Consider the following 11,772-nt stretch of genomic DNA (forward strand, 5'->3'; position numbering starts at 1 on the left):
TGATCTTGTGCTACTTTTAACACCATCGCTAATCTCTCCAATGCCTCTTCTTCATTTTCAGCGGGTATCAATATATCATCAATGTAAATTACAACAATCCTCTTATCGATTAGGTCTCGAAAAATATCATTTACAAATCGTTGAAAAACTGTTGGCGAGGTACATAATCCAAAAGGTGTTCTTAAAAACTCAAACTGTCCTGCAGGAGTAACAAATGACGTATATTTTATGCTATCTTCTTCAACCGGTACACGAAAAAAACCATTTTCTAAATCTAATGTTGAAAATACACGTGCTGAATGTAAATCATCGATTATGTCCTCAATTAAAGGAATCGGAAAATGATCCCGCACAATAATTTTGTTTAATTTACGATAATCAACACATAGTCTTCTTGTTCCATCCTTTTTATGAGCTAATACAATAGGGCTACTGTATTCAGAAGTACTCGGACGGATGATTCCATCTTCTTGCCATTTATCTATTTGTTCTTGCACTATTTTCTTCTCTAGCGGAGCTAACCGTCGTGGCAATTGCTGAATGGGTGATTCATTTTTGACTACTATTTTCAGTTTAACTCTAGTTGTTTCTACTTGTTGCGGAGAATAGTTTTCTATAATTTCTTTAACTTTATCACGCACAAAATTATCTTCAATATGTTCTAAACAATCATCGGAAACATCGTCCGTTCTTATTCTCAACGCAAAATGCTCCTCCTTCGGGCTGAACTTTGCCCCATCAGCCGTGACACTGACATCACCGAATTCCAATAAATTTCTACCCAACAATATATCATGTGGCAAATCTTCATCTCTTAAAATGTCAAATGTAATTCTTAAAGGTGAGTTTTCTACCTCTATATCTAGTGAAACGCTGCCTAACGTCCATATTCCTCCTTTGAGCGTCAATAAACGCTTACGATCGTTGTGATCCATCTTCAAATTCAACTTATTTTTCCAGTCTTCCTTTAATAAAGAGACGTCGGAACCAGAATCAAAAAAAGCATGAAAGGGAATTGTCCCAACCATTATTGTCAAATAAGTACCCTTTGATACAGCAGTGTTAGATCTACAGATATTAGCGTTTTTATTTCCAAACTTCTTCGGGCATTCTCTAGAGATATGACCATCTCTTCCACAATTATAACAGCTTATTGATCTTGGTGGACTTTTGAATCTATTTGTGAAATTTCTATTATAGCCATTGGGCTTTCCGCTAAAGTTTCCGTCCCTGCCATATTTACTGTCTTTTATACTTTGATACACACGAAGTTTTTCTCTAAACTCATCCAAGGTCTTCGATCCATACAAAATAGTTTTGTCTGGTCCATTGTCGTTTATTCCGTTAATTGTGTAGGTAATAATCGACGAAATGTCCACATTGGCCTTCGCCCCAATTTCCCGCATTTGCAAAAAGTACTCTAAGACATTTTCACCTAAATTTCTTTTGCGATTTCGCAATCTTTCATGCACCACAGCGCAATTTTCTGAAAACTCAAATTCTTTCATCAAAAAGTCCTTCAACATTCTCCAATTAGAGACATTGTTAGTAGTGTTCAATGACATTTTAGCTAAACCTGTTAATTTACGCTTTGCAATCACAAACTTACGTAGCTCTGTCAAGCCAATAGAATCAGACAATTCCTCAAAATCAGCAATCCATTTTTGTACAGGATAAAATTCAGTACCCGAAAATTCTGAAAAGGCAGTCTCAGCTTCACTTACCGATAATCGGGGTTCAATTTCTCTAGCAATGTCATGCGCATGGGCCTCCATGTGGTAATCACCACGCAAGCCACCGTACGCCACAGAGCCATTGCAGCTCCCACTCACTCTCTCTATAGCGTGTCGGCCTTCACCGATCCCAACGTTGTCATTTTCACACTCGCGATTGCGGTTATCTAGCTGATTTTGAACATTTTCTGGAGTAACCGAATTATTGTTTGGACCATTGCCCACCAAACATTATTTGCCACGCCATTCGCAACACCTGGATAAATATTTCTTCCCAAAACACTACCATCAGCACGACCATCGCCGTCATTCAATTCGTCATTCTCAGCATTCACTCTAGCGTTTATCACTACTTGGTTATTTGCCGCACAGTTCGCATGGCTTCTAATATGCCTATTTTCATCATACCCAACCGAACTATCTCCATTAGGAGTGCTTGCCTGTTGGGGCACCATTGAGCCAGAGTGAATTTCTTCAACAGCCGAATTTAAACGGGTTGTTTCTGCCCTCATATAGTTCATCTCAGTGCGCAACGCACTAAGTTCTTGTGTCAGGTTCGTCACAGTCGTATTAGAAAAATTAAGTTGATCTATTAAGCGCGTAAAAGTGTTCTCCATCATATTTAATTTCATTTCACATGAAGCAGCGGAAAATTGCACTTGGGGATTAGGCGCATTGGAAGCAGGGGGTGACCCGCCGCTGCTAGGCCGAAAAGGCGGAATGCTGCTGTCCTGCATTGTTACTATCACTTCCGAACGAAATAGTCACAAGGAAGAGAGAGAACGTTTTTTTTTTTTTCTCCGTTTATCGGCACTGAAACACACGCTTCCGAGTTGTTGTTTATTTTTTTTTGCACCGTACAATGACCCTTAACCCCAGGTCAACTTTGCAGATCAGTGGATTCTGCTTCTTGTAATGGAGTTCACAATAAGAGTTTTTTTTTACGATGGAAAAATTAAATTCAAAGAACACTTTTGTTATATTCTTGTCTGGCGAAATATTTTACACTGCCACTATATTATGAAAAAAATAATCCAAATTCACTTATCACTAATTAATTCAATTTAATATCTTAACACTATTTTTTTCAATTCAAAATTAAGTTCAATTCAATTCACTTCACTTAAAGTTAATATTTCTTTGCAATGCAATTTCAAGGCACGATTTCACGATAATTCTTCTAAACTTCCCGCCCAACGGCGCACATTCACGACTATCGCGACAGTTTCTTCCCGCGTTCCCGGACGAGCCCCCAAATTTGTAGCAAATATTAATTAAATGCTTTACTTTCCTAGCGCGAAAAGAAGGGATACGCGTTTCGGACGACAACTTCGGATATCGAAAAACTTTTAAAGACCGAGATCGAATTCAAATTGTATATTCACTAACAACGTGACCGAACGATGGCTCTCACTTTCAGATACTGACATTATTTTCGTATGCTTCTCCTCGCGGGGTGATGTTCGGGTGCTGTGTGGAACTGGTCGATCATATGGGGATGCTCAAGATAGTCCCACATGCATACTTTATGTTTGCTCTATAGTGTGCTATCAGATTTTGTTTTAAAGTGACATAACCTTTAAGAGCTTTATAAAGCATAATTAAAGTGGGAAAGGGCCCCACAACAGCCAAATCAATGCAATAAGGTACAGTGGGGGAAGTGTATCAGTGGGGTAAGTGGATCATTTGTCCATATTAAGCATAAATACTTGAAAATGTTGAATGTTTTCGCACCATTGCTTCGTTCTAAGTTATATTCTGACGCCCACACTAATATTTTTGCAAAACTGGTAAAACACGTTCACCAACACAAGCAAACTTGTAAGCTGCAAAAATCAATTAATTTCAAAATTGTTTTCTATCAATCAAAAATCCATTGTATCTCTGTCTAAAATCAAATACTATTAGCACAGACAAACAGACGCAACACTGACGAAATTTCCATCGACCACTCAATTAACAATCATTCCAAATTCGCTATGTTACAAATCTCACACCCAGAGGCGCGCGCATCGTTTTTCTTCGCGTTTGACGTTTCACACTACCGCCATCTGCCGGTGTTGTTGCACGAAACACCTTATCGTGTAACATGCTCACCAGATGATGATGGTGTAAACTGGGCGATGGAATTTGAAGAAATTTGTTCTAACTGTTGTGAAGCTCAGAATCGTTGTTGGCAAGCGGGAGCACCACGAAGAACCTTGCATTCCATTCTGACATTACTATAGGAGTGAGGCGTCGAAGTTGTGCCATGCCTACTAGATCGTTTGATGTCCGATCCGATGTTACATTCTCGGAGTTCTTTCAACAGGCTTTTGATTGTCAACCATCATAACAGGGTTGGAAGACAAGATCTATGACAATGTTCATTCAGTACCACACAACTGTTACGTCTGTTTGTCTGTGCTATTAGTTTTTTTCAACACATGGTGAGCATTTCAGTTCTAATTGAGTGAATCATAATGAAAAATGTGTGATTTTTATAAATTAATACAGATAAATTGAACATGGTACATTTTCCCCTACTTTTAAATGGGATGGGGCAAGTGGATCAAGCATTGTTATAGCATATTAGCAGACTGCTTATGCAAATTTGAATAAGTTTGAACATGCTGAAATGTTGTTTTCCTTTAACTTTTTTCATTCCTAGCTTAAATTTGTCAAATTTCCATAGAAAATTTGAATTAATCCACCTAAAAGTATTTTCAATCTCTCTGGTATAAAAAAAATATAAAATAATGAATATTTCCAAATTTAAACAAAACTTTTCGTGGTTTTGTAATATTCCGTGTGTTAGATTTATGTATGTTACGACTGATTTTCGACAAGAGTGTATTCCGTCAATTCCCGATTTTGTTCGTTTATCGATTATCGTGTTTCCGTTTCGATTTTCTGTTTTAGTGTGTTTTATTTTGTAAAACCACCTTTGTATATTTTCTTGACACATTTCCTGTATCATTGTGAGTTTGCTAACCGACACGTTCAGACGCGAAAAATAAAACGTCGAAAGTTCAATCGCGTGTTTTATTTGGACGCCATCTCGACAACTTCAGAAGTGGGATCGAGGAAAGTTGGCTGAAAATGGCGGAAGGAAGAATGAATAAAGAAGAGCTCTTAAAGTGGCTTCAGGAGCACGAAGTTGAAGTTCCAGAAACGGCTTCTATTCGACATTTACGTGCGCTGTACGATAGTCATCCGGCCAATTGGATCACGAACGAAAAGGAGAAGGAGGACAACGCGGAGGAAAACATCGGAGAGGAGGAAATATTGGACGAGGAGATCCGGATTCTCAAAAAGAAAAAGCAAATTGCTGATTTGCGGCGAGAGCTGGCTGGAAACGAATTACTGTATACACGACCGCCGGATTTCCAGGATGTAAGGTGCCTCGTGCCGATGTTTGCTGGTAGTGATTCGTACGTTCCTGAAAGATGGCTGAACGACTTTGAACGTGCTTGCGATTCGGTGAAAGGAGATGCCGAATTTCGGCTAAAATGTATCCGCAGATTGATGGAGCCAGGTACGGAGGCTGAATGGTTTTTGCGTGTGGACCGGTCGACGACATACGCCGAGTTCCGGGACAATTTTTTGGGGAACTTTGGCCACACATTCACAGTGGCAGAAATCATCGACCAGCTGAGGAAAACCACATTCTCCAGCTGCAAGACATCAGTAATGGGTTATATCCTCAAGATGCAGGAGATTGCTTCGCGTGCTGACATTGACGAAGCACAAACAGTCCAAATTGTCATCGATGGATTCCGTGATCGCTCCGCTGATATTGCAGTACTCTATCCAGCCAAGGATATGGTGCAATTGAAACAGCTCGCCCGACGGTACGCACAATTGCGAGAAATACGAACCAGTTCCGTTCGTGCTACACCAGCAGTTCCTGTTTCGGCTTCGGGAAGTACCAAACCAAAAGCAAAAATCGGTCCTGATTTCGAGTTACGGTGTTACAACTGTTCTGGTAAAGGACACATTTCTGCTCGCTGCACGCTGCCTCGTCGGGAACCAGGATCATGCTTCCGGTGTGGTTCCAACGAACACATCATTAAGAACTGCCCCAAACCAGCACCACGTAACAAGGACGAAGTGGCACTGGTAGAAGAGTTTTGTCAGGGAAAACCTATTGACAAATCCAGCAAGGAACTAAAAGCAGCTCTCTCAGAGTTGAACTTGGTAAGTGTTGCTTTTCTGTCTGACCAAAAAGTGCATCAAGTAAATAATTTTCTCTCCCTTTTTGATACGGGTAGTCCGATCAATCTAGTTAAACGTTCCGCTGTACCCAGTGAGTTGATTCCTGCTGATAAGAAGTTTTCCGGATTCCGAAGCATAGGAAATTTTCCTCTTTGTGCTTACGCTATCATTCAGGCTCGTGTTACGTACGGATCTCATTCCGAATTATTGAAGTTTTATGTTATTCCGGATTATTTTATGACTCATCCTGTTTTGTTAGGACGAGAATTTTTAAAAGCCTTTGGTATCATTCTTTTCAATACACGGTCGAATAAATACAAAATTGAAGTGAAGAGTACAAATGAAATACAGATCTCTGATAATCGGTTACACTGCGTGTATGATTTGTTCCGGAAGGGGTCCGTAGATACTCTGAGCAGTTGTCCTGTTTGTTCGTCTTACTTTTGTACTGATGTTGCTGATCTTCCTATTGATAGTATTATTGTTCCTGATATTTACGCTATTGAACTTGATGAGGATATAAATATTAATCCAAAATTGGATAAAAATATTCAGAACAAGTTGATGGCAATTATCAATGATAATTATCTTGACGTGACAAACATTCCGGAAAAACAGCACTCGTATGAAATGAAATTGAAGTTGACTTCCGACGTCCCCATCAGTTATGCTCCGCGACGTCTTTCCTATGCTGACCGAATTGAAGTGGATAAGATTGTTGACGAATTGTTGGCTGCTGGTGTGATTCGTCCTAGCAATTCTCCATATTCGTTTCCGATTGTTTTGAGGACGAAAAAATCAGGTGAGCGACGGATGTGCATTGATTATCGATCCTTAAACAAAATAACTGTGCGTGATAGTTACCCTATTCCGCTTATAGATGACTGTTTAGAACGAGTTGAGGGGAAGAAATATTTTACGGTTCTGGACTTGAAAAGTGGGTTCCATCAAGTGAAGATGGCTCAAGAATCTGTTCCGTTGACAGCATTCGTAACACCGAGTGGACAGTTTGAGTACATCAAAATGCCTTTCGGGTTACGAAATGCTCCAGCTGTATTTCAGCGTTTCATAAACATGGTTCTAGAACCATTTATCAAAGACGGTACTATCGTTGTGTATATGGATGATGTTACGTTAGCCACTGACACGATAGATGAGCATTACGATTTGTTGGGACGCGTTCTTCGGAGGTTGGCAGAATTTCGTTTGGAGATAAAATTGAAGAAATGTCAGTTTTGTTTTACAGAAATCGAGCTATTGGGGTTCTCAGTTAGTAACAAGGGTATCAGGCCAAATAGTTCACACCTGGAAGCTATTAAGAGTATGCCGTTTCCATCTGACGCCAAACAAGTGAGTAAGTGTCTCGGTTTATTTTCATATTTCCGGCGCTTCGTTCCATCATTTTCTTCTATTTCATTGCCACTACGTAATTTGATAAAACCAGGTTCTAAGTTTGAGTTCGATGATATTTGCAAACGTTCGTTCATTGCATTACGTGAAAAACTAGTATCGGCTCCTGTCTTAGCACTTTACAATCCATCGCGTGAAACTGAACTACATTGCGATGCTAGTTCTGAAGGCTTTGGTGGAATTCTAATGCAAAAACAAGATGATGGGAAATTGCATCCGATTGCTTATTTTTCTAAACGGACAACAGCTGCTGAATCCCGTTATCACAGTTTCGAACTAGAAACATTAGCTATAATTTATTCTCTGCGTAAGTTCCGAATTTACCTAGAGGGTATTCCATTCCGAATTGTTACGGATTGTAATTCTCTTGCTATGACCTTAAACCGGAAAAGCATTAATGCTAAGATCGCCAGGTGGGCTTTGGAGCTTGAAAATTACCATTATACCATTCAGCACCGCAGCGGTAAATTAATGAATCACGTGGATGCTTTGAGTCGTATTCCTGTTAGTAAAAATCCTGTTGTTTCCGGGATTAGTCCAGATGATATTGACTTTCAGTTGCAGTTGGCGCAAGGACGTGATCCGATAATCCTCAAATTAAGAGAAGAGCTTGAGAATGGTATTCTGAAGGATTTTACTTTGGACGATGGATTGGTATACCGTACAACTCCGAATGGGAAGTTCTTGTTTTATGTTCCTGCTGAAATGGAAAGTCACGTTGTACGTAATGTTCATGAAAAGTTGTGCCATCTGGGTATTACGAAGACCTTGGATCAATTGAGAATGCATTATTGGTTTCCGAAAATGAAGGAAAAAGTTGAAAAATACGTCAAAAATTGTGTTCGTTGTATTATGTATTCCGATTCAAATTCCGATGGTGGCCGAGTTTTGCATAGCATTCCGAAGAAACCTATTCCGTTCGACACTGTTCATATCGATCATTTTGGTCCACTTCCGTCGATTGTATCTAAGAGGAAACACATTCTAGTGATTGTTGATGCGTTTACGAAATATGTAAAGCTGTATGCTGTAAATTCTACGAGTACGAAAGAAGTTTGTGCCTGTTTAGATAAATACTTTGAGTGTTATAGCCGGCCCCGAAGAATTATAAGTGATAGAGGATCCTGTTTCACATCTCTGGAGTTCGCTGCTTACTTGTTGGAAAATAATGTAGAACACGTAAAAGTTGCAACTGCTTCTGCTCAAGCAAATGGGCAGGTCGAACGTGTTAATCGTGTTCTCAAATCTATGTTGGGTAAGGTATCTGAGCCAGTTCAACATTCCGATTGGACTAAAATGCTGAATAAAGTGGAATTTGCTATGAATAACTCCGTTCATTCCAGTACGCACCAAACGCCTTCCATTCTGTTATTCGGTGTTGGTCAAAGGGGACGGGAGATTGACAGTTTGTCCGAGTATTTGGAAGATAGGTCAAATTCGGAAGAAATCCGGGATCTACCGGTGTTGCGTGAAACTGCATCCCGTTACATAGAAAATTCTCAGACCAAAAATTCCTCTTCGTTTGATAAAACTCATGCAATACCACATAACTTTACTGAGGGCGAATATGTTGTTATACGGAACGTTGATACTACGATTGGGACTAACAAGAAATTTATTCCCAAATATCGAGGCCCATATCGTATTCATAAGGTACTGCCAAATGATCGTTATGTTATTCGAGATATTGAGAACTGCCAGATATCTCAACTTCCTTATGACGGTATAATTGAAGCTGCTCGTATCAAGAGATGGGCAGACTGGAGGACCCCGTAACAATAAGATGCACTAAAGGAAAGCAACACTTGTCATGTTAATTGTTTGTGTTTTGTGTGTTTATATCATGATCGAGACGATCATTGGTCAGGAATGGCCGAGTTGTAATATTCCGTGTGTTAGATTTATGTATGTTACGACTGATTTTCGACAAGAGTGTATTCCGTCAATTCCCGATTTTGTTCGTTTATCGATTATCGTGTTTCCGTTTCGATTTTCTGTTTTAGTGTGTTTTATTTTGTAAAACCACCTTTGTATATTTTCTTGACACATTTCCTGTATCATTGTGAGTTTGCTAACCGACACGTTCAGACGCGAAAAATAAAACGTCGAAAGTTCAATCGCGTGTTTTATTTGGACGCCATCTCGACAGTTTATCTAAGTTTAATTGCGATAGAGCAATATAAACAAATTTACCAATTGAAAGCATATTATCGTACCTTATTTAACGATATAAATTGTTCTAGACGGATGGTGCAATTATATTCACGAATAGAATAAAAAGATTTCAGTTTGTTAAACAAAAAGAAATGTAACTATTATTTTTAAACTACGAGTATTTTTCGAAAACATCATTAGGAATAATCCTACAATACTTATGAGAATAAAATAGATTATTTTTCTCCAAATTATTCTTGTTACAATATTTTTTTAGTGTGAATACGTGTACATATATTTTCTATAATATTTTGATAAAATAAAGATACTTTTCAATTTAAAAAGTATCAAAATGTAACATAACTTGCACTAACAACATGTACGAGAGTAATGTCATTCTTACTATACACAATAACACCACATTTGTTTTGAGAACTGATTTTTTTATTGGTGATCCACTTACCCCACCATGGTGGGGCGAGTGGATCATTTGGCGCAAATGTTTAAGTCCCTCATACTCAATACATAACAATCAGAAAAATCGAAATACAAGTCGATTTGAAGTATATTAGTCCATCATTTGTTATCCACAGAAAAAAGTTTGAATTACATTATTCACGTTAGCCGTACATAACAATGAAGGTGACTATTGATTTTGCTGTATCCACTTACCCCACGGTACCTTACTTGGTAAAGCAGTTTTAATGCACAAGCCCTACTGAAGCATTTATGTTTGTATTTTTAGGGTTCATGATGTATATTAGCTTAAAATATTGTATATTTAGGGCGTGCGTTAAAAATAAACAAAACAATCAATCCATTGACTACCTTTCAATGGTTTTCTTTGCCAATTTAATGATTTTTTTTTGCTGGGATAAGGATTCGAACCCACAACTAGAATGATGGTGTGCTGGATGCCTGGCGCGTTGATCTCCTGTGCTAAAGCTGCTGATGTAATAAGATAGGATACAAGTTCCTTATAAACGAAGCCACTGTGTGTGTTAACATCACTATTCGCCCAGTTATTCACCGGGGTTGTTCTTTTCTGACATTTCGGAAGGGACACGGAAAACAAAATACACCCAAAATTTGAGTTTAAACCAAGGGGTGTGACAAAATTTAAAAATAAACTAAAAAAATGTTTTTTGGTCTTCAACTATCGGAAAACATTAGAAAATTGAGTAAACATATGTTTTTGACCTAAACTTAAGCGTTTGGCGCTAAAATTGGGACAGGGCTATATGACCCTATTAGTTGCTTTTTCCATAGTAATTCCCATATAAACTTTAAAGGGCTTGTGCAGTCTCAGTTTTTATCCAAATGAGCTCAAATTTTTAGAGGGCACTCAGAATTTGATCTTGAATCGAATGAGCGGTGTGGAGCAAAAACGATTTTTTGAACCACTCTAATATTCACTCTTAACGCTTAGCATAATGCTATAATAAAATAATGCTACAAAGCATTTACAATGTTAATCAAATGGATCATTGCTTGACAGTTGTCGAATAAATGCATGATAACATTATTAATGCAAAAAATGTTGACTTTCGACCAAATTAATGCAATGGTATAATGCTTGTGGTTACTTGGGAAGACTTGAGAACTGCGCACAGCTGCACTCGATGATTACGAAATGATTGCCAGCTATATTTTCACCCATTAAGGTGATTATAGAACGAAGCCACACCTCAAATTTTCAAGAGCACAAGACTTCAGAACCAAACAGCGCGCCGCGTTGAAAATCTATCCCATTGGTCACCACCAGGAAGCAAGCAATTTGATTGGTTTTCAACGCGAACAGTTGTCAGATACTCTCGTCTTGTGCGCTTGAAAATTCAAAGTTTGGCTTCGTTTTATGATCACCTTAATGGGTTTGAAATTACCCATTTTCAAATTTAAATTGCTTTACTAAAATGGGTATTTATTTACCCGTTTTACATTTTTCAATTACCCTTTTTTTGACAGAGCTTTATGCTTTATTAAAACGGGTACTTTTTTACCCTTGAAGGCCGGTTTGCTACTGACAAGAAAAGGAATCGCCTATCTCGATGCGTGGAAAATTTCTCCCAAGAAATGGTCTAGAAAATCACTTTTTTCTGATCGCAGTACGCAGTTGAGAAGAAATGTCACTTCAAAGGGGGCTCTCTGTAGGAAATTTCTTGACCCTTTCAGTCAAGAAATTTCTTTACTTTTCTTGAGCGAAACAGCATACTTAGCTTTAAAGGGTATTCACAAACCACCGTGTTGACGACCTTCAACAAACGTCAAATTTTGAATC

The sequence above is a fragment of the Aedes aegypti genome, chromosome 1, assembly GCF_002204515.2.
Source record: "Aedes aegypti strain LVP_AGWG chromosome 1, AaegL5.0 Primary Assembly, whole genome shotgun sequence".
Lineage (NCBI taxonomy): Eukaryota > Metazoa > Arthropoda > Insecta > Diptera > Culicidae > Aedes > Aedes aegypti.